The sequence below is a fragment of the Pinus tabuliformis genome, chromosome 3_2, assembly GCF_031772625.1.
Source record: "Pinus tabuliformis cultivar Carrire ecotype Pingquan chromosome 3_2, CPIR1, whole genome shotgun sequence".
NCBI lineage: Eukaryota > Viridiplantae > Streptophyta > Pinopsida > Pinales > Pinaceae > Pinus > Pinus tabuliformis.
Window position 1 is genome coordinate 975,627,003 of NC_142302.1, and position 25,241 is coordinate 975,652,243.

Here is a 25,241-nt window from a genome sequence, read left to right on the forward strand (position 1 = left end):
TCTGAAAGTAATCTATATAGGGTATTGATTTCGGTTATTGCTGTTGGTATTACTCTGCTTGATTGGTAAAGGTTTCTTGTATAAGACAGAGGAATTTTGGTCGGGTTAAATCAAGTACAGAGTCATGGAATCTCACAACCTTTCACAGGGTAGAATTTGATGAGTTAGACATTTTGAAGAGATTGACAGAAGATAATGTTATTGGAAGTGGAGGTGTGGGAAAAGTGTACAAGGCAACACTGAGAAATGATGATATTGTTGCTGTGAAAAGGATCTGGAACAACAGAAAATTGTAGTCTGCCCAAGACAAGGGATTTCAAGCAGAGGTGGAGACTCTAGGGAAGATTAGGCATGCCAACATTGTCAAGCTGCTTTGCTGCATATCTAGTTCAGATTCTAATCTGTTAGTGTATGAATACATGCCAAATGGTAGCCTGTATGAACGACTTCATAGTTCTCAAGGGGAAACGTTGGATTGGCCTACTTGTTATAAGATTTCTTTTGGTGCTGCTAAGGGAATGTCCTACCTGCATCATGGTTGTTCCCCTCCAATAATACATAGGGATGTTAAATCGTATAATATATTGCTGGATTCTGAATTGGAGGCCCATATTGCTGATTTTGGTTTAGCTAGAATTGTAGAGAAGCTGGGTCAGAAGAACGTAGTATCAGGTGTTGCTGGAACATATGGATATATTGCCCCAGGTAAGAATTTACAACCGAATTGTTAATGCCTGTGAATATGTGTGTATATATATGCCTTAGTCAACAGAAAATAAACAATTTTATATGAACTGATTTAATTGATGGACATGTGTGCATAGTATGCTTACACCCACAAAGTGAATGAGAAAAGTGACATATACAGCTTTGGTGTGGTCCTGCTGGAGCTCGTGACTGGCAAGAAGCCCAATGATGTAGAATTTGGAGATTACTTAGACATTGTTAGGTGGGTTCGGAATCAGATTCACATCGATATCAATAACGTCCTGGATGCACAAGTAGCAAACTCATATAGAGAAGAAATGATGCTGGTGTTAAGGGTGGCTCTGTTATGCACTAGCACTCTGCCCATCAACAGGCCTTCCATGAGGGAAGTTGTGAAAATGCTGCTTTTCTGCAGCACAAATGAACGAATTAGAAAGGAAGCAGCTACCACTTTGTCTCCCCATCTCAAGAGGAATCCCAGTGCTTTTAGATATGCTTCCCCTTCTGTATGCACTAGCACATGTCCATTTAATGACAATAAATGTGGCATAGACTTGTGACCTTTATCTTAATTTATATCTGATATTAAAAGCACTGTTCAGTGATGCCCTTTACGTTGTTGAACTATAGGAGAATTTGATTCAAAGAGAAGTACTAGATCTCTATCTTATATTGGCTTTATTAGTTTGTTCCAAACAGGAGATACATCTATCCCAGTGGAAACATTTCACCAATCCCTTGCACAGAAGCAGTTGTTATCCCCCAAATCACCAAGAACAAAGTTACAGGCAAATAATAGACCTGTTGGGTCTTCAGCAAAGACATCAGGAGATCTGCCAGCCAGATTTGGTAACAATTCATAACACAACTAGAATCTCACTTTCTCGATAGCAGCATGTATATGAGTTATTGTTCTGTAGCATAGCCTTCAAAACAAGAATCATGTTGAGTTTCACATTCCCTTTAGTGTATATAATAGGGTATTTTTACAGCCCAACTGTGAAACATCTTATGCAGGGTAGCCTGTTTTGAGATTGTTCTATCAAAGAGATGATGACAAAGGAATAGATGTAGAACAATGCGGTTTATTCTAAATTAAAAAGTGTAGAGAGTAGAGCTTCAACAACCATATCATAAAGCACAAGGACAATCAAACAACCTTGTTAGGTGGATTAGTTGTTTCCTTTTGATTTACATCTATTTATAGAAAGACAAATATATGATTCAACAAATAGAGTTTCAACAACATTGCTAAAGAAAAAGGCAAAAGCCTAGTGCTTTTAGCATGGTTAGCATGAAAGTCCAGACTCCATTCCACATGGTCAAGACTTTTTGAAATCTACCTTGATGAAGAGGTTATTTAGGCCCAAAGATCAAGTCCATTCTATGCACTCCCAAAAGAGAATGTTGTCTAAAAAAGTTGGCCCTGAATGAAGCTAGTTTGCTGAAGACACAACTATTAGCAGGATATATAAGCGCCAGGGCCTTGGTTAGGTTCTTGTAGGATACATTCAATAAGCTAATTGGTTACCAAGAATTTAAAGAGCCTAGGATTCATGGCTCCCCTTTCACATTTGTAAAAAATATGGCTTGTCAAAATCCAAAGTTGCTTTCTAGAACTCACATGGGAATGCATCCTCACATGGGAATGCATCCAATCTAGTATCTTTATCTTCCATTGTTCTGTAAGGGCTCTTGTCTACTCATCAAGATTCAATGCATATGTGCATGTTGGTGTTAAGGGTGGCTCTGTTATGCACTAGCACTCTGCCCATCAATAGGACTTCCATGAGGGAAGTTGTGAAAATGTTGCTTTTCTGTAGCAATAGATGAATGAATTAGAAAGGAAGCAGCTACCACTTTGTCTCCCCATCTCAAGAGGAATCCTAGTTCTTTTAGATATGGTTCCACTTCTGTATGCATTAGCACATGTCCATTTAATGACAATAAATGTGTAATGTTTCAAACTAGGGAAAATAGTGCTACGCAAAGCGGACAATAAAAATAAGACCCATAAAATTAAATCAGACCATCAAAGCACAAATTTGGCAACCAAACTGCGTTGTCTACTCATTTTATTAAATGGAAAGAGGTGTACAACAAGGTGCTGGAATGTGTGCACCTGGGCTTGCTCTAGGCAAGCTAGCAAAAGCCCAAAATGAACAATGGAACACCCTCCTCAAATCTGCTGGTAATCCGACCCAAGAGCTACGTTGTTATTGCCTAGAAAGGTGTTGTTGCCTGAAATGATATGTTGTTAGAGCCTTCCCTGTTGCTCAGAAAATTATGGGAAATTAATCCCAGCCTCTATGCAAGAAACCAGAATAACCCACGAAGGAATTGGCCAAATGTTGACCTCGGAATTTTGGCCCAAATTCCCTTTAGCTCCTCTAGCTACTGGCTGAGTTGGGACCCCTATTTGACCCCTGAGATATGCCCAGAAAATGATATAAAATTAGGAATATGATCCTTGCCCAAAACCCAAAAAAACCAAGAAAGGGTTTCCCTTGGTTCCAACATTCAAAAATTGACTCTTCATAGCTTGGCCCTCCAATTTCGAATTCTGTTGCTGTGACTGATCCTGTCAATCTCTGTTCCCCCAACTCTAGCAATCCTCCTCAAATGGCCCTCCAAATGATCTCCCAACATGCCAGCTCCAAACTCCCCCGGATGGTGCTGCCCCAAAGAGCCTCACTCCAACGACTGCGTAGTGATGGAGAAGATGACGCAGTCCTGCGTGTGATGAAATGAGAGCTGCGTGTAGGATGGCCCTCTTGTTTGTAACTACCCTTTATACTCCTGAAAATGATGAAAGGATGCTCTTGTCTCCCCAACTTCCCAGAGTGCCTCACGCTGTGACTGCACAATCCCCATGTTGCTGTAACTCCCCCTGCTGTTGGTACTCGACTTACAGCTGCTGTAACTCGTCTCCCTGCTGCTGCTACGAACTGAGATGAAGAAGAACTCCCTCCTAGGGCTGGCACTCGAAGTCCACCGAAGCAAGGGTTGAGATTTCCACGTGGAGACACTCGTGTGCTAAACAACACAGTAACCTGGCTAAGCAGCTCGAGGAACTAAGATTGAGTTCAATATGTCAAAAGATAAGATCCTGAAATGATGAGAGTTGCCTTATATAGATTTCGTGGAGCACTTTTCCCTCCATTTTCCCTCCATCGTGGGTCCCTCACTTAACCATCGATTTCCCCTCCATGCAAATTGAACTAGGGAATGTGTATTCTCCTAGTGTGGGTGGCCCCCACGTACAAATTAACCACATCGAAATAACTTCTACTAAGTCTAGCCTCCTAATAAAATCAAATGGGCCCCATCACCTCCAAAATCGGCCCCAAAATATAGAAATTAATCTTGTTCCAAAATAATTTAGGAAGGGACATTACAGTCCTCCCCTCCCAAATGTTGCTTGTCCCCAAGCAACTTCAGTGTTGGATGCTCAAGTATGCACTCGCCCTCCCAAGTAGCATCCTCATCTGGCAAGCTCCTCCAATGCACCAAAAAAATCGCTTGTCCTCAAGCAATGCCTGAGCAAGCATCCTCTCTAACTGCTACTCCCCATTGTCACTGCAAAATGTGTCAGGGTCCCAGATGTGCCACTGGATCGTGCCTGACCTCTGCACTGTCCTGATATGAAAGAATCCTTCAATACCAGGATCCCAAGCCATCCTATCCAACATGAAGCTCCCCTTGCTCCACTCATTATCCTGCCTGGTGCAAGTACTAGAAGTCCCTTGCTCCATCAGTGACTCGCTAAAGCCCAATGGAAGATCTGTATGATCTCCCCTTGTAGTAGCCAGCGCATCCCTAAAGGTTATTGAGCTGTGAAGAGTTGTGATGCCCCAGTTCCCTGCTAGTCCCAGAGTGGTGCCACCATGCTGACGTTGCGCTACTCTGACTATGACATACTCCCCATCGTGTGCAGACAGTATCCTCCCCTCCTGAGGCCTAGTGGCGAAAAATTTGTGAGAGTCAAGCTCATCCTGCCTAGGCATCTCCATGATGCCAATATCTACCCCTCCACTGCCAATCTCAACTCTAAGCCATAACAGGACAAGTTTGCCTCGCCATGCAGTGGAGGTTTCAGTGATCCCCCATGTGTCAAACCCAAAGTGAACTGGATCATCCTCTGCCATGACCTTGCTCGTCACAAAGTGGAGTGATCTGCCCGCCAACTGGATCCCTGGATTCCCCAAACATACGGGGAGCTCATAACTCCCACTCCTCACAGATGTTGTTGCGTAACGTTGTTACCAGCTAGAACCCATCTGGCCCTCATCTCCAATCCCTGTATGTATTCCCTGGGTGGACCCCAAGTATAAGGAGTAGGTCTCATGCCTGTGAACCTGCCCTGCTCCTGCCAGACCACGCAGTGAAATCCACTATCCCAACTCCTGATGATACACCTCGACACTACTCGGAGTCTGGGTACCCTCCTGTAGACAAAGTCTACCATCCATCATCCTTCAAGTGTGAGCTTAGGGGTGGAATGCTACCTTGGCTATCAACCACGCCATCCCTAAGCCCGTATCCGGCAGCTCGTGCACCTACCAAGGGCCTCAACTGAAGAGTCTCTTCCCGACTAATGGCACGCGGTGTCTCATCCAGCTGTCTAGGGTGAGCCTCCCATATCCTGCTGCATAAATGGAGAGTTTCAAGGGGAAACAATCAAACACTCTGTGACTGTAAGCAACACTGGAGGATGATGGGCGGGTATGTCCCAAATGGTATGATCAAAATTCTGCCAGAATGCCCAAGAGTGATCCTATAGATGACACTCTCTCCGCCTCGGATCTGCTGATAACTCCCTTGAAGCCCTGTCTTTGCTAAGCATGGTGTCCCCAAATGCTCAACAATGTCCTCATCGATCCTAGGTGAGCTGCATCCAACAGTACACCTAATGACCCTGTCCATATGCCTCCTTGGAGGAAACGCTCCAAGAGCCTGCTACGCCGCACCATGCGTCACTGCACACCACCAAGCAACACCGCATTCCTCGACATGCCACTGTATGCTGCAACCTGTCCCTATACACCACTGGATACCCCCGGCTATGGCTATGCCATCCTGTACCGTCCTGTGTCCCACCTATGTCACTGCACCGGTCACTCCCCACATGTACTCAATGCGATGTGAGGCACTCCCCCATGCGTCTCCATGCCCATCTGTAGACCAATGCTCCACGCTAGATGCTCCTACCCATCCCCGAATGAGATGGCCTAAAGCTGTGTCCCTATGCGTCGGCCCACACCCGACTGGTATCATCACCTCCATCGTCGCATCATCATACCCTCCAGTGAATGGATCTTCACTCCAAATCCTCCCTGAGGGATTCGAGAAGTGAATCTCCCTATGTGTCAGCAGTGATGCTACCCCTGCGCTGCTCCTCTGCATCCTCTGTGCCCCACACAAAAGTGAAGAATCCCCAACTCCATACAAGGCGCCATCTGGTGGCTTGCCAATGCCACCTCCTCCGACAAACTCCTGCCAGAGTGTGTTGATCACCCCGTGATCCTGTGTACAAATGTCGTACCAAGTCAACCTAAGAAGCCTGTCCATAAACTGGTTGGCCATTGGTGCTGACCGAAACTCTCCTAGCGGAGGTGCACGCTCGACTGCTAAGTCAACTATACCCTCTAGGTTGTAGTCAACCGGTATACTTGGGAAATGATAGGTGGTCCCTCCTGGATCCCAATGCCAGTCGGGGCTTCTAGCATCCCTAGTGCCTGGAAACTCCTGCTGAGCTCCACCTGGGTCCACTACCATCTCCATAGCCCACTCCACTGGGTACCAACTCAGAATCTCTCGCCACCCAACCCCAAGAGAGGGATCGAATGCACGAACTCCCGCACATAGAACAACCCCAACATGCGGGTGTTGCACCCTGTGCAACTCAGGTCGTCTCATCTCGCTATCCTGGTCAATACATAAAATCTGACTAGGTAGCTCTGTCTCTCTCTGTCCAATGGGCCAAGGTAACCTAACAGTGCTGCCAACCCCGTCTATGTATGCCCGAAGAGGGCTGCTCTCACACTCCAACGTGCACTCTAGCTGCACCAGTAGGGAATCCATCCCCCTCAATGTGAGTCAATTTTGCCGTGGACTCGACACAAACCGCTCTCATGCCCTCCAGCTCCTCGTTCTGCTGCAAAATAGCCTCATGCACTAATGCGACCTTCCTTTTTAATGCTAGAAGGTCAACTTGAAACTGGTGGAACTGTCGTGGGCATCTATCGCCTGTAAACTCGGTCACAACTCCAGATACCTCAGCAACTGTTGGCATCTCGTCCATGGGTGGCTCCTCCTCAACAAATGGCTCTATGTGTGTAGGCTCTATCTTCTCCACCAAGGTGTCAACTGGGGCTATCAAAGAGGTCTCTAATAAAGGTGACTCATGTGCCACACCGGGTATATTGATGTGCTCCTCACCATCCTGTGGGCTCTCAGCATCATGCTCAACCTCCTCCTCAGGCTCCTGATATCTAAAGCCAGGTCTCCACCAGCAAAAGCACCCCCTAGTCTCACCCTCTAATTGTGTCTGTCCCGCCTCCTTTTTACGAGATCTGGTGCCTTGATCTGGTCGATTTTCCCCACATGATGTAGGTGGTTGTAGCCCCACGGCCTTCTCACCTCTAACATCTCTGTTGTAAGGGTGAGGATGGGTTTGGTGTTGAAATTTCTAAGTCTAACCCATTAGAAATCCCTACTGCATCCTCTGGTTTAATTCTCCTACTTGTTTATTACATTAACAAGTTATTTATAAATATAAATATTGAAAATAAACACAGATGCAACCTTAACTCATATACAGATCATCAACTGAAATACTGAAACAAACACACAAGGGACACCGTTATTTTTGGACAATCATCCCCGGAAAAACCCAACGTGGGAAAACTGGTGCAGCAGTTTTGAGGGTTTTATTACTATGCAGATTTCTTGAGTACAACTAGGGTGCCAAACTGGTTCACCCAATAGAGATTGTTACACAACAACAATACCTCTTTTCGGAGATAGATATTCAACAAATTTTCCCCACGAAAATCCTTCTGACGCTTCTCCAAGGCTCTGCGTCAACCCTACTAGCCTCAACATAGCTCTAGGACCCTTTGCGTCAGCTCTCTGGCCTTCTGCGTCACCCACGCAGGCTCCTCAGCCTCTGCGCAGTCTCTAGCTGCCTCTGCGTGGCTCTTGCTGCCTTTGTGTCGACCTCTTCAGTCACTACGCTGACCCTCTGGCACTATCTTTGCCTCTCTGCTATGTACTCACTGCCCCTCGCTGCAACAGATCACTTGTTCGAATTTTCTTAGCAAACCCCGCTCCAGAAAATTGAACTGACTGATCAATCTTGGTGTATCTCCAACTGACCCTCAAGCCTCCTCTTATACTTTTTCTGTTGAGTCTTCAACGATCGAGATTAAGTCTCTAATCAACGGCTAAGATTAGATTTGGCTTGATCCATGTTATTTAGAACATTCTCACCCAGTTTTATATTAATACCCATTAATATTTTGATTTTCCTAAGTTTAAACTTAGGAACTCCATTAAAAATATTAATTATTTTAATATCTCTCTAATCGGGTGGAATTTCCCCAAACCATTTCTGGGTCTTGGAGATCTCATGTGCTTTAGCCTCTCCACCAATTTTCATGGCTAGAGCATATCCGATGCTACCACAAATCAACATGGGTTTGGTCTGTCACCCTCCTCAATTAGGCTAACCGCTCATCGTCCCAATGAATTCTACCCCAAAATTTCTGCATATTGGATTTCCCTTGAGCCATGGGTTTGTCTCCGGTTTCACCCGTTAGTGTGCACTCATTTCCAAAGCTTCAATGATCTTCTGGCTAGTTTCCCACAACTGGGCCAAGATCATGCTTTGATACCAATGTAATGTTCCAAACTAGGGAAAATAGTGCTATGCAAAGCGGACAATAAAAATAACACCATAAAATTAAATCAGACCATCAGACCACAAAATTGGCAACCAAATTGCGTTGTCTACTCATTTTATTAAATGGGAAGAGGTGTACAACAAGGTGCTGGAATGTGTGCACCTAGGCTTGCTCTAGGCAAGCTAGCAAAAACCCAAAATGAACAATGGAACACCCTCCTCAAATCTGTTGGTAATCCGGCCCAAGAGCTGCGTTGTTACTGCCTAGAAAGGTGTTGTTGCTTGAAATGATTTGCTGTTAGAGCCTTCCCTGTTGCTCAGAAAATTATGGGAAATTAATCCTAGCCTCTACGCAAGAAACCCAGAATAACCCACGAAGGAATTGGCCAAATGTTGCTGTTAGAAATTTGGCCCAAATTCCCCTTAGCTCCTCTCACTATTGGCTGAGTTGGGACCCCTGTTTGACCCCTCAGATCTGCCCAGAAAATTCTATAAAATTAGGAGTGTCATCCTTGCCCAAAACCCAGAAAAACCAGAAAGGGTTTCCCTTGGTTCCAACATTCAAAAATTGACCCTTCACAGCTTGGCCCTCCTCCAATTTTGAATTCTATTGCTGTGACTGATCCTGTCAATCTCTGCTCTCCCAACTCCAACAAGCCTCCTCAAATGGACCTCCAAATGATCTCCCAACACGCTAGCTCCAAATTCCCCCAGATGGTGCTGCCCCAAAGAGTCTCACTCTAATGACTGCGCAGTGATGGAGAAGACGACGCAATCCTGCGTGTGATGAAATGAGAGCTGCGTGTAGGATGGCCCTCTTGTCTGTAACTGCCCTCTATACTCCTAAAAATGATGAAAGGATGCTCCTGTCTCCCCAACTTCCCGGAGTGCCTCATGCTGTGACTGCACAATCCCCACGTTGCTGTAACTCCCCTTGCTGCTGGTACTGGACTTACAACTGCTGTAACTTGTCTCCCTGTTGTTGCTACGGACTAAGATGAAGAAGAACTCCCTCTTAGGACTGGCACTCGAAGTCCACTGAAGCAAGGGTTGAGATCTCTGCTCGGAGACACTCGTGTGCTAAACAGCACAGTAACCCGGCTAAGTAGCTCGAGCAACTAAGATTGAGTTCAATATGTCAAAAGATAAGATCCTGAAATGAGGAGAGTTGCCTTCCTTATATAGATTTTGTGGAGCACTTTTCCCTCCATCGTGGGTCCCTCACTTAACCATCGATTTCCCCTCCATGCAAATCAAACTAGGGAATGTGTATTCTCCTAGTGTGGGTGGCCCCCACGTACAAATTAACCACATCGAAATAACTTCTACTAAGTCTAGCCTCCTAATAAAATCGAATGGACCCCATCACCTCCAAAATCGGCCCCAAAATATAGAAATTAATCTTGTTCTAAAATAATTTAGGAAGGGACATTACAAAATGTGGCATAGACTTGTGACCTTTATCTTAATTTATATCTGATATTAAAAGCACTGTTCAGTGATGCCCTTTTTGTTGTTGAACTGTAGGAGAATTTGATTCAAAGAGAACCACTGGATCTCTATCTTATATTGGCTTTATTAGTTTGTTCCAAACAGGAGATACATCTATCCCAGTGGAAACGTTTCCCCAATCCCTTGCACAGAAGCAGTTGTTATCCCGCAAATCACCAAGAAAAAAGTTATAGGAAAATAATAGACGTGTTGCGTATTCAGCAAAGACATCAGGAGATCTGCCAACCAGATTTGGTAACAATTCATAACATAGCTAGAATCTCACTTTCTTGATAACAGCACGTATATGAGTTATTGTTCTGTAGCATAGCCTTCAAAACAAGAATCAAGTTGAGTTTCACATTCCCTTTAGTGTATATAATAGGGTATTTTTACAGCCCAACTGTGAAACATCTTATGCAGGGTAGCCTGTTTTGAGATTGTTCTATCAAAGAGATGATGACAAAGGAATAGATGTAGAACAATGCTGTTTATTCTAAATTAAAAAGTGTAGAGAGTAGAGTTTCAACAACCATATCATAAAGCACAAGGACAATCAAACAACCTTGTTAGGTGGATTAGCAGTTTCCTTTTGATTTACATCTATTTATAGAAAGACAAATATATGATTCGACAAATAGAGTTTCAACAACATTTCTAAAGAAAAAGGCAAAAGCCCAGTGCTTTTAGCATGGTTAGCATGAAAGTCCAGACCCCATTCCCCTAGTGTCCTTAGTTTCCAACATTATGAAAAAGCTTTAGCTGGTTGGTATTTAGTGTTCACTTAGTGCAAGCGAGCTTTGAGCTGGGCTCCTTTGGCTCAAAAAACTTCATCCCAGAATTGCCTGAGTCTGGTCATCCAAGCCTGTTTTCCAACATCACAAGGGTTGTTCTGTAGGATTTGGGATATGTATTCCAAGTCGTTAACGATCCTACTATGATTTTGATGAACATTGGCAATTTCACACCTATGGCCCCTTGGAAAGGCGAGTGGTTAGTAAATGGCATCCCCCCACTAGATGATCCCAATCTCCATCACCCTTCAACCTACGTAACAAATTCTACTTTTTTTTTCACAAGCTATACAACTAAGATTGTTTAGATGTGAAACATTCAAGATACTGTGCATTCTCATTTTCTTGCACATCCCTTCCCAAGGAAACAGGGAAACAAATGTTTTGGTGGGCTGAGAGTGTGGCCTCCCCTAGGACTTTTATGGGCCTCTCTCTCACAAAGTTGAAATAAAAGGAATTTTTCCTGGAGAGCATGGCTCAATCTAGCCTTTTCATAATCCTCTCGAGACCTTTGTAAAAGTTATTCCAGGTTAACCACAACTATACATGTCATGGAATCAAAATTTGTTATGGTCATACAACTCTGGGTTGAATTAGGCCATACAAGTTTATTTCTCCCATGTAAGTATGTGAACCAGTAACATTCCTTTCCTTGTCTTATGGGTTCTCTACCATAGTGTTCTGCAGACAATCTAGGGTGCCTTTGGCAACTCATCAGTAGACTACGTCCAAAATGTTTCCCTTTCATGCTTGTCATTTGATGTGTAGATCTTGGTTAGCCCAACAAGCTGACCATCTAGGATAAATAAAGTCCAAACAAGTTATTTGGGTAGGGTCTGTCCCCTTCTCAATAATCCCAGAAGCCAACCAAGGAGATATTAACCAGAAGAATTAAAAACAACATTCAACCATATTACATGCAAGGCTTTTCTCAATAAAAATCTTGTGCTTTGACTTTGTAACTTCGACTTCTTGTAAACAAAAATAGAAGCTTGCTCAATGCTAAGTGAGGTTTGAACTAGAATGTGTGTTTTCTGTGAAGTCAGACATGCCCTAGATGTTCCATGAGGTAACTTCATTGAGAAAAGGCAGGGATGTTTGCCATCTCCTCCTCGTTATCTTTAAGGCCTTCCAAAATCTGCAGGGGTTTGAATTTTCAGTTATTTATGCAAATCAGTGGTCCAAGGTGGTGATATTGGCCTCTTTAGAAGGCCATTAGTTGACTCTTTAATCAAAGGGTTGAGCAGAGGGGCAGAGAGCAATCTCTATGACCATCACATTGTGAGGAAGGCATCAAGGTGGGGTGAGCCATTTGTTTTTTGGGTGGGCGCTTATTGGAGACACCTGCAGTAGGGGCTTTGGCAACATGAGCCTTTAAAGAACCATTTTTCTTTTTATTCTTATTGTTTTTTCAAACTACTTTCTCCCTTTCACTGTCAATTTTATTAGGGGTTGAAGAACCACTTTGAGCTTGGATAGCTTGGGTGACAGGTTCAAGAGTTTGTGTGCAGGTGGTATGCTGGGCCATCATCAGCTGATAGTCCTAGATTTTGTCGTCTAGACTTTGGCACTAAAAGCATGTGGTTGGGAGGTGGTTGTACTTCACTAATTATTGTTTCAGCATCTTATCCCCCTCCTAGAGGAAGACAAATTCCTTCTAGTACTTGGAAAGGTTGTTGAAGAAGAAAACCCCTTTCTGGGGCTGAGTTAAAAATTGTGAAGATTCATGGTAGGTAAACCCTCCAATCCATGTGGAAAATGGCTTTGAGGAAAGGGCAGGATTGCATGGAAGGTGGGGCAACTCTACCCACACTGGACAACAAATTTGGGCCATCCACGTCACCAAGTAACTCTCTTCACATTGAGAAACACAACTGGAGTATTTTTACACACCCAGGTCTGTGGGTATTAACTTAATGGACATTAGCCTTTTTGGTAAATTGAAACAGGAAGAAGACCTTAGTCAGGCTTCTTGTTTAGAGGCAGCTCTGCCCCTGCAGTTCCCGAACCTTCTTAACCTAAATTTTAATGACAGACTTGTGTGTGACCCCTCCCACAAATAACTCTAGCAGGGATTGCTCTCTAAAAGAAATACACATTATCATATTCAGACAAAGAAATATCAGTAGGGGTTTCTCTGATTTGGGATACCTCATGGTATACTTTTGGATCTAACTTTCTCAATGAATTTCATGTTATTGTCACTCCTACCAGTAATATGGTTTCCTGCAGCCAGTTCTTGCAATAGTTGGTTCATAGATACACTATCGAGAAGAGAGGAGGCCATTTAAGGGTTCGTCAAGGTGTTGTGCCTAGGCTGACTACAAGTCATGGCCAACTCAAGCTACTTAAATGCAACAGAAGCAGTAAATGACACACAAACATGTACACCAACTCAAACCCTAGCATCAATGGCCATTGTTGCTTATCACATTCCTTGATTTTCTATTTAATATTTTTTTGTGAACAATATGTATCACAGTTATTAATCTAGACCCAAAATCTATTTAAAAATAATTTGAGTAAGCCTGTGTAGATGTTTTAACTTCTGCATGTTAATTTTTCTAATGTACATAACTCTTCTTTTATTCTTTTATGGGATAAGAAGCATTTGTGTAAGACTGGAATGATGCACTTGCTATGTACTCTGCAATTAGCAAGGAACGACAGATGGCAATTGATGAGTATCTGTTATTAGATGCCAAAGTTTGCTGGCACCTTCAGTTGTTGCATGTCGGCCTTCTAGTTAGTCCTCTGTCAATCTGTCCAAGAGCACATAGATATTCATAATTGAAGGAAGAAATATGTGAATTAGGCTACGAACCAAACAATATGGTTGAGGGCCAGGTAATGTAATAGATTTATATAAAGTTATTAATATAAAAATACATCATTAGCTATCTGACGAGGGGGGGCTAAAATAATGGGGGGCTATGACTCCACAAAAGAGGAACAAGAGAATGCTAAGGGGGGCCAAAGGGGCCAAAGCCTTGAAATAATGATATTTTATTATAAGCCAAAGTACTTTACCTTAACCTATGCTAAAGACATCAACTTTGGAAATGCTTGTCATGATAGTTGGGAAAGACTTCCTAGAGTGCCAAGTGGCAAGTTAAAGTCATGCATACATAATCCTTGCATTTGGGGAGTGAAGGGGGAATCTCATGCAAATTCTCACCATGATTCTATCCAAGATTGCAAGATGGCCCTGTGTTGCAAGGTGGAGAGAAAAAACTAGTAATTGAAGACTAAAATACCTATATATAATTATGTTTCCCAATTGCCTAAGAAGAATCCCTAGAGATTCTAGCATAGAGATTTCCTAGCCAGTCTATGTTGGAGCCCAAGAAGGATGTGTGATATCCCGTGGGACTATATTGCAAAGAAGTGGATCCACCCTTTGGGTTATGCAGATTGAAGGGGAAAGAGAGTTGGTGATTTGGGATGGTTGGGTGAGTGACAAGGTTGTGTATAAATGAGAAAATTGGGCTAATTGAAAAAGTTCATTATTTCTTGTGAACTCATAGCCTCAATATAGGGATGGCTTGCTGCAAAAAGACTCGGTTCAATAGTGCCTATGGCTGAGAGGAACGTCCCACATCCCTAGCAAGTTATTGTACATTCTTTATAAAAGATAAGTGTTTTGGTTATGGATTTTATGATGTGTTAAATTATTGTGTAATTATTGTTGAAAATGCTATAAATATTAATTATTTATGACTTATTACAAATCTGCAATGTTTTCTTAGGAATTGCAAGTAATTGTTCATCTATTTGTATGTGTAATGTTTTATTATTTGTGAAGGAAAAACAGTTATGATATTAGAGATGTATAGTATGCTGCAATGACGGAAATTTGTGAGAAATTTTTAATGCCTCTCCATCCCAGTAGGCACAGTGGTGGACATGCATGTCACAAAGTGGTATCAAAGTCATGTTGGGCATAAGTAATTATAGTGTCAAAGTATGGCAAAGCCATATTAAAAAGGAATTTTAAAAATTCATCTTTTATAGAGGTTGAAATTTTGTGACATATGCCTAGAAGTGAGTTTGGGGTGTATTGCAATGTGGTATCAAAGTCAAGCTACAACAATGGACCTACATAGGGCAAAATCAATATGTGAAAAAAATAATTACATAGATGAAATCTTTCGAGGATACTTGGAAATCATTTGTCAAAGTTTCTTGTGAGAAAATTGAGGGAAATTTCTATGAAATTAGAGGAAATGGAATTCAAGGGTTAAAATATTTGTTGTTAATCTCTGCTTGAGTGATTAGGAGAAGGAATAGGGAGTATGCTTGCAAAACATTGGAGGAAAGTCCTTGGATGAAATTGGGTAAAAATTAAAGGAAAAAACCCAAATTGTGGATGAATTTGGGGAAATTAGCAAAATCGTAAATTTTCATAGTGAATTTAGGTTGAAATCATGGCCATCATTTTCAAAGAGTTGAATATTGTAGCAATTCATTATTTGTAAGGCTAAATTTGGCTAGGGAAGCCAAATTACAAAGTTCCATTGTAGTTGAGGGAGAAATTTTAAAACTAAGCAATTTTGAAAATTTGGAAAATTCTTCCATACGTATTGATGTGAAGGCAATGCACCAAGTGATGTGGACAACCATAATGGCAGATGGAAATGGTAGGGTATGTTAGTGTCTGTTAGTCCTGCCAGTGACCGGTGATCAAATATGCTCTTACAATGTTTTTGTTAGGGTCTCAAGTCAATTTTTTATCATTTCATTAGGTTTTCAAAATAAAATTTGGTCACTGGCTAGTGTGTCTAGGTCTATTACTGCTCCTTTCAAAATTTTCATGTTTTGGTCATTGCCATCACTCAGTTGGATGTGCCATCACTGAAAGGTCATCATCATCATCTTAGTCATACCATCATGGTCCTCATTCAACTTAGTGTCATCGTTAGGTCATTAGGGTCAAAGTCATCAAAATCTGTCATTTCATTCATAAATCCGGCAAATGAAGGAGTAGTAATAGGGAATTTGCTCAAAAATTTTTGTTTCAAATTGTAATTTATTTCAAATATCATGTAATAAGTTCTAATGCTCTAAAGCTGCATTGAATTGTTCTAAAGCTACATAGTTTCCAAAGAAAAAGTGAAAAACCTATGGTGGGCCACCCTACCATTATGAAGAGTTTGACTTCCATAAGCTATAAAAGACCATTACATTTCATTTCTCTCACTTATTTCATCAACTAAGAGCTCTCACTCACCAGCAAACACCTCCACAAAGTTTTTAGAGGCAAAGAAATACTCCAAAAGGCGATTTCAAGCAGCCACGCTGCGCTTTCAGCAGCTACGCTGCGCTTTCAGGTAGACGCTGCGTTTTCTTTCCAAAGGCCCTAAAACTTGTTTTCAAGGGTTCTCAACAGCAATTGAAGTCTTCATTAGCATTTTACAAGTAAGTTCAGTTCCCTTGACATCTCCTATCAGTTTATTCCCTTGTTTTCATGGTGCATAGCCTCCATTTGTCCCCACGCTGCATTTTTGGCAGTTTTCCTAGATGGGACTGTGTAAAAATTCCCTAGGCTAAATCTTGCACTAATTTCATCCCTTTTGACTTCCCAAAGCTCCCTAACACCCCTACCTACTTCTCTAAATTTTCCTACCCTCATTTCCCTTCCCTAAACCCTTCATCCTATCCTCTCATCCACTTCTCCTGTTTTTCCACTAGGGTTTTTCCTTGCAAACTGTCAAAATGGAGGAAGAAAAGAAACCTTATAATAAGGGAGGTCAAATATCAAGGTATGAACCACTCAACATCCATGAACTGATGTCCTCCTTACTGTCCAAGCAATGCTTTCAGAATGTAGGCTGTTTAGGGTTTTGTGAGCAAGTTCAACAAGTCAAATATCATGCCAAGTTCACCAGCTTGTTTGCCACTAATCTTAGGAGAGATAAGGTCACTAATGCAGGGGTCAGTTTCACCATTTCAACTGAAGTCATAGCAGCAGACGCAAGGATACCAAACAGTGGAGAGAAATGGTTTAAGAGCCTGGTCTTGGATGTGCAAAACTACGAACCCTTCATCAAAAGTCATTAGAAGCACAACATTTAGAAATTTTTTCCTTTTAGACAGCTCCATGAAAAGTTTGCTCCATTGATGAGGATCATTATGAAGTATTTCACATGTGAGGGCATATTTTCTAGATTGTACAAGTATCATGTCAGATTGCTCATGCATTTCACAGGGGTAAAACCACTTAACCTACCCTATTATCTCTACAAGAGCTTGGCTAAAATGGCAGAGAAGGTGCAACATAAATAAAGTGACCATCAAACCAGCCTTTTTCACCATGCCCTCATCAAAATCATTGTATTGCATCAACTTCCACAAAAGAATATCACTTGGGAAACATTCATTCAGTGAAATGTCTTTTGCCTTCTGCTAGTCAATCTACAAGCCCAAGTACACCATCAGCACCATCTAAGCATGTGGAGATTGGCTCATCTAGTAGAATTTCAGTCAAGAGGATACCTAGGCCTGAGGTGACTCAAACATATCAGAGAGGAAGGAGGCTTGTGTTTTCTCCACACATTGTGGAAGGGGCCAAGATTACATTAGCAGAACAAGGATCACAATCACAGCATGAGGCACCTTTGCAAGATGAGGAGCCATTCCATCTTGACACTGATATAGCAGACTTGAAGATTAATGAAGAGCATAAGATAGTAAAGCAGGTCATCATGGAGAAAGATGCTGAGATCAAAGAGCTTAAGGACAACTTGTCTAAGGCCAATTTCATGATTTCATTCCTAGAGCAAGAGAATAAGCAATTGAAGGTAAATCAACTACTCTTCGATAAACATATGGTTGATGTTAGCAAAGAGGATGTAAAGGGAAAAGCAGTAGTTGACACAGATGATTCAGATGAGCATCAGGAGCACGTGACAAGGAAGAGGCCAAGGACTAGAGGCCTTAAAAGGGCACTTCAACAACAAAGAGAACAAATGTCTTCAGCTGACCTAATTGCAGCAGAAATCAATGAAAATAGGGAGTTTTGGCTTGACAAGGTGAATTGTCATTTGGAGAAGCTTCTTAAGAGGGCCAATAGAGACAACAAATTGCAAAGACACATGGCTGCTCATTACTACACAAGGAATTAGGTCTCCAAAGTCAAGATCAAGCAGTTGAAGGAAAAACTCAAGGAAACCCTAATCAGGCAAAAAGAGAAGGTTAATTTGGATTTTCTTGCTGATGCTTCCCTCATAGCATAGCATACCTTCTCAGGTCTTCATGGAGCAACTTTGGACCAATTTTGAAGAAATTTGGAGAAATTTTGGTTTTTATGAATTTTTGGAAATTTTTGAGACAGTCACTAGTTCAACACGCTGCGCTTTTGATGGGGAGCTCTAAATGACATTTGGTTTGCATATTTGGATTCCTTAACACTTGTACACCACTTCTAGCCCTTGGGAGCAAGCTTTCAACAAATTTTGGTAGGTGGAAAAGGCCAAAAACTACTCAAAAAACACTTCATTGCCCTCTTTTTGAAGAGCTCACTGTAGTTTTGGGATTACCTCTGGGAGAATGAAGTTTTGGAGGGCTAGGAGCAACCTTTTTCAATTCTTGAAGATTTCGTCATATAGCAGACATCCAGGGCTATCTCTAGCACTTTTCAGATCAGGATTTGGACCTCGGGAAGGCCTCCAAAAATCAATTCTACTAATTTCACTGCGCTTTCTCCTGGCACGCTGCGTTTTTGACTGAATTCGCTACGCTTTTGCCTGAAACTACTTTTTCTCAGTTTTATCAGCCAGATTCGAGTTTTTGTGATGTAATTACGATGTAATGAAAGGTAAATAAGCTTGTTAGGTTGTTTTCATGTAAATTTAGGCCTCATTTATGACAACAGTTCAGTTAAAGTTTAAATGGAGGATTTTTTTAACCTCCCTAGACATTAGGGTTTTGTTTGAACACCTCATGAAATTAGTTCCTAAACTGAAGGATTCGACCCTGAGAGAGGGGAAGATGGTTTTTAGTATATATGTATCTAGTTTTCAGTCATAGAATAAGCTGGACATCAGTGAGTTGAACTCTTGGAGCTTGTATTTCATCACTTTTGCAGAAATTCAAAGGACAGTTGCAGCCATTATTCAGGAATTATTGTGTTGTGAGTTTGTGATAATGTTTTCTCTCTGTTATAGTTTTAATTTTATATGAATGATAAATCCATCTTCTTTCCATGCCTATGCTTTTCAATGGTTTTCCTATGAGGTTTTAAACATAATTCTTAGTTTTAAGCTTTGTTTTGTTAGGAACTTCATGTTTATGTCACTTGTCTTTTGATAAACGAATTCATGCTTGCCATGCTCATTTTGATCTCTGCTTTTCCACCCTACACTACATCGACAAACCCCAAAGTATCACAAAAGCATACCTACCCTACTCCTTTATATCTCTTGCAGCTGAAACTTTTGATCCCTTGACCTAGTTCCTTAATTTTCACTCCTGATCCAGCAAAACCCTAAAGCTGAACATATCTAGCCTAACATCTTTTCCCATTCCAGTCATCATTGGCTGTGAATTCATAGAGAGATCCCTCTTTGGTTTAGCAGGGCTAGCTGCTGAACCCTAAGTGGTTTGAGGTTACCTCCTTTGATCTCCCTTCTCAGCCTTGGGATATTGTGGAGGATAACAGGGTACACGTGGCAAAGGCCACAAAGGTAGAACAATGAAGGTATGGTGCATACTAGTGGGGCCAAGGGATGCTATAGGGGTCACATAGCATAAGTGGTTTCGGTACTTTAGAGTGATCGTTTTGAAAAAAATAAACAAAACCCTATGACCAATTAGATGGTGATGTATGGTATCATCGTGGTAAGTGGTATTGGGACTTGGAGGACAAGATAACCTCCTTGCAACTCAATCCCTTGTGATGCTTCACAACCATCAATTTTCACTCAATATCCATCATTTGATAAAGTGCAAGGGCAAGTTATGTGCCAAGAGGGAAAGGATGTGAGATTGGCCTTGCTTGTCACATTAGCCTATGAATAGGGGACAAGTGGATGAGTGATAGAGGATGTGGGACCCTTGTCCCATTTGTAACAAAAATGGTGGGTGGGTGGCCAGGATAAGTGGGCCCCCAAAAAAAGTGTACACACTATGATAAAAGGAAAAGAAAATACGAGGGAAGGAAGAAAGAGGAGTGGAGAGAGAGAGAGAGAGAGAGAGAGGGTGATTGAGTGATGACAGTTCAAATAAAGGTGGCCAAGGAGGTGACGTTGCAACTTCTTAGGGTGATATGTGGACCTGAGGTGCCACATCAACAACCACATCAAAAACATCCCAGATCAACAAAAGTTGCCCTATGTTAAAAAAATAAAAATAAATAAGTTTGGAGCCAAAATCTTATTTTGGCCATAATAGGAGAAAAAAACTCCAAGTTAGATGAAAATTTTGGGTTAAGTCTATAATGAGGAAAATCATAGAGGTGCCAATGAGGGCCACTAATCAATTATGCACCTGGTCCTCCTTCATATCTTTTGTTGAGCATTATCTTCTGGTCCTGCTTCATATCTCCATTGTTACTACATGCATTGACAAATGATGTGTATGTTGGGTATCAAGTGAGATTCCATGTTGAACCACTGCTACTCATACATCATCATGTACAGTAAGGTCAAAACCAATATATCTTCGATATGTTATGATAGGAATCCCCACATCATCCTTATCTTTATTAAATGATTGTGACAAAAATGCCATTGATTGTGTCTCGCTGCTTCCAAATGCTTTCATCATTGTGAAGAAAATGATCAGCCAACCTTTGCAAGGCCCTGGTAGCATCTTCAAGTTCCTCATAGTCACAAGATGATGAACTCATTCTTGCAGTGTATCTTCTCACGTCACTTCTCATGCAATGGTATCATCTCTAGGGCACTCTTCATGCAAAGATACATATCCTCCATATGATAGTTACAAAGTAGGATTCTTACAAATCTTGCAAGGAAAAAAAAGGGTTTTCGCTTCAGGGCTCCCCGTTTAATACCCAACATAATTGAGGGTACCAGTCTACAAAAAAGTAGATTCACCTCTGAAATGATGGAAAGGGTTGCTCCCTTGCAATAATTTCTCAAGTGAATATTTTGGATATTAACTTGCCACTATGGGTGTCACTACATAAATGAAAGTTTTTTCAGAATCAAATAGGCATTCCAGTTTTTGTCTTCATAAATTGGAAAGTACTGCTGAGTGTGTATTCCTTAACCTCTTCCTGGTCTGCAGTGTAAATCTTGTTTTACAAACATTACCTACCACCTCCATATATGCCCAGCCAATATTGGCAAATGTTTCATAAAATTCCTCAAATTGAAGGTGTTAATTTAACTCCCACAATGACTTTGTATACCCTGTCATTTAACTCCACCAAACTGCAACTCAATGTCATTTGAAATACAATTTCTTTTAACTATTCTCACTTTTGCTGCATTATCCCACCTGCCATCTGCAACATGAATGCTTGATAGAAGTTCATAAAATTCAGAATTTCCAGGCTCTAAGTTGCAAAGGTGTTCCACTTTAACTCACCTACCTAAAAAATGCAATGAATTTAGGATGCATCAAACAAGGACCTACACAGCAGGATCAGGTTATAGTGTCATATTTCTTAATAAAGTCTTGAGTCTATCTAAAATAATATGCATGACCAAGATGATCAACTATGCAAAAATAATATTTCTGGCACAACACTTCTGACTTGTGCTCTATCAATGTTTTTCCAGCTCTCTCCATGAGTCCTGGATGACTGCAAGTACACAAAAGTAAAAGAGATTAATTTGGTAAAAGAGAGAAAGAAATAAATACTTACATCCGTATGCTTGTTACAACAGATATAAATTCAAGATCAAGTGTAAGAAACTTTTTATTCCATGCAGAGGTTAATCTGACATTAGCACCAACTACAATCAATACTCTGACTTAAATTAATTCTTTGTTAGAAAGGAAAGAGGGAAGTGTTGTTAAGATTATGAAATAAATTAAGAGCACAATAAAAATGTATTAAAAATGGAGCCATATCCTTCAAACACAAGAATAGCTATCTAGGTTGAAGCACAAACACCTAGCTATAGAACTCCACAAATGAGGTCGTTAAAGATTCTGAAATACATTAAGAGCACAATAAAATTGTAACTGAAAAAAAGGCATATCCTTAAAATAAATAATTAGCTATCTAGTTTGAAGCAAAAACACCTAACTATATAACAACACAAAGGATATCGTTGAAGTATGTCAAGTGGAGGGATGGAATATTGGGAGCAAAATATCAGATTAATGAAACATATCAAAAGTTGATGTTGAGCTTAAAGATTTATATCTTCTAAGGGTATGGATAGCCTACAATAATATTCCTATCATTCACCTTTGGAGAGTTCATTTCACATAGAAATCAGTCAGAGTCTTTATGGTTGCTTAAAAAGTAACCAAATGGTGTTATAACAAGCAGATATGTTGATGAAAGACAAATAATCAACTAGAAGAGCTTGAATGTTTGTTTATTAACTGTAACCTGCCTCCAAGTTCAAAATGGGTAAGAACCAAACTTTTCTCATGCCATATTTATTCTTTGCGCCAATAGAAGCAGGGTGCTTGATAGCCCAGGGTGGGGGAGATCCCCATGTGTGGGTGTGTCACTAATACAATAAAATGAAAAAAAAGACCCGATGTCTTATTTATTTAAAGACTTCAACATAAAATAAAAATGAAATGACATCATATTTATTTCAATTTCTATATTTAAATTTTAAGCAATTATAAACTAACATAAATCCATCTTATCCTTGGATCTATTAAACATCGATAGGGATAAAAAAAGGCAAGGTGAAAACCTCAAACATATTTTCTCACACCAATGGATATTGTTTGAACTAAAATTAGGGGGTTGTAGCTATACCTGTACAACTTGTTACAGCTTGAGTGGGCTTAATGGTTAAGAGCATGTGTTTCCTCCTAAAAGGTCACAGGTTCAAAACCAGAGAGGGGTAGAGTATGTATGCCTTCGTAGACTTAGCAGTGAAATTGCTCTGTAGAGGTGGGTCCCTTGTCCCACAAACAAGGGGGTCTCATACACCAATTTGGTGTCTAGCTTCGCTGTGACCTTAAAAAATGGATACAACAAAAAAATGGGAGAATTCTATCTCCAATACTCATATCCGTCCATCTCCATCTAAAGATAGGCACGATGAGTAAAACTTTTTTCACAAACTCCATGCTCTAACATAGCTACTTGACAACTGTTTTACAAACTAATTAGATAACAAGATACATAGATAGATCATACCTAAATTTTCAATAGGCCTCAAAGGAAGTACCCAAACTCAGCAAGCAAGGATTGTAATCCCAATGCTTTGTTCCATTTAAATTCTTGTTCTCACATTTCTTTCCCAAATTTCCTCCCTCTCATGACTGGCATAGAGCTTAATGTTTGTTTAACTACACTTGCATAAGTGAGAGTTCTAATGTCTGCCTTTATTACCCCTAGGTTGAGGGAACATCTTCCCTCACTATCTCTAATCATTGTTCCTCCCATGGATTATGAATTTGTTGTTTCACCATTTTTCCCCTGTATTTCTTCTCCATTTTTGCATTTTTCACCTTTTTTATTTTTTGCACTTATCTTCTTCCTGTCAATTTTCTAAGGACTTCTTGTGGCTCATTTCCCACTCCTCGCTTATATATTTATATTCCAATACATGAGAAATATCTTTATATTCCATATGAGAAATATACATATTTCAGTCCTCGAGGGATTGCTTAGACAACAAGGCTCATAGCCATTACAAGAAATACTCATTATGAGTTCAACACATTGTCACATGTAGGATTTCTCCCTACCACCTGCACTAAACCTAATTGACTTTCCATGAGAAATATCTTTGTATTCCATATAAGGAATATACTTATAAGGAATATATGTGTTTTGGTTCTTGATGGATTGCTTAACAAGGCTTCAAGCCATTACAAGAAATACTCATTATGAACTTTGTTAGCCCTTTACAAAGCCTTTATTATTCAGTGAAAGATTCACCAAGATCTTACAAGATTTTATAATTCAGTGAAAGATTCGCCATGATTTTACAAGATAATATAATTTGGTGAGAGATTCGCCAAAAAAGTTATATACACATATTATATTATTGATAGAATTGCCTTCCATTTTTCCTATGTATCATGGGGATTTGCCCATTTATTATACATATAAATTTAGGGGGGTTCTTAAAATTTTCCCTGATTATATGTATCAATCTTGTAGATTGATTACAAGAATTGATCGCTTATGCTCCCCTACATGCGCTTATGTGTATGTGTAGTTGATTAGGCATTGCTTATGCATGTTGATAGTTGCATATGGAAATGTGTACAATGGAGTAATGGTTGTTGTCATGCATGAGGTCATAGCATGCATTGTTGATATGGCTTTGCATTGATAACTTGACCTAACTAGAATGATGTTTATGTGTCGATGCATTTATTTGCGTATGTCTATACGCTGTTATGTTTATGTTATACATGTGTCATGCTGATTTTTTGATCTCGCAGACGAGGTAACTTCCCAAAATTATACTAAGGTACGTTGATTTATTGTGATTTGGTTTATTTGACATATTATGCATTGCAGGAAAGAAATATCAAATGGATAGCAAGATGGTTGACTACAAAGACTCTCCCTATGAATCCGAAGAGCAGTATGGTGTTGGGAATTCTTCCAATTTGATAGTTACACTAAGAAGCTTAAAAGAAGAAATAAGGAGTTGTAAGACAGATAATGACAAGATCATACAGACGCAAGAGAAGCAAGCAGAGATTAATGCTATACTTCTTCAGAGTTTGTCAGAATTGCAGCGACAAGGGCCACTTCGGATCAACCATGGACAAGAGGATAAAACTAATGGAGCATATGGTAGTAGGTCTCCTGGTAGACACAGGTCAGATAGATCTGATACGGTGAGAGATGGTAGGTTGTTGGACACTCTGGATAGGAGGGGCGATGAGTATAGGTACTATTCTAGTTCTGGTTTTGATAGACATCATGATCATCACCGTTATCATCCTTACAGGAGGAATGATAGGGGATACTTGCCCGATGAGTTTAAGAAATCGAAGCCACCTACTTTTGATGGAGATGTGAAGAAGCCAAAACATGCAGAGGCTTGGATACTTGGGATGAACAAATTCTTTTAGTTGCATGAGTACACATATAACATGAAGGCCAAAATATCTATCTTCAGCTTGAAAGGTAAAGAAGACATTTGGTGGGAAGATGTGAAGCGGGTTAGAGACATCAGGACGGATGACTTGAGTTGGCGAGAGTTCAAGAGGTT

At 40.7% G+C, this 25,241-nt stretch overlaps 1 protein-coding gene and 1 pseudogene across 1 annotated transcript in view; both read left to right on the forward strand.

The window, feature by feature from the left end:
• The window catches only part of LOC149183893 (uncharacterized), a 48,606-nt pseudogene extending 47,338 nt beyond the window's left edge, over positions 1-1,268 (forward strand).
• The window catches only part of LOC149183892 (Pyridoxal-5'-phosphate-dependent enzyme family protein), a 134,975-nt gene that overhangs the window by 75,916 nt on the left and 33,818 nt on the right, over positions 1-25,241 (forward strand). The window lies entirely within an intron of this gene.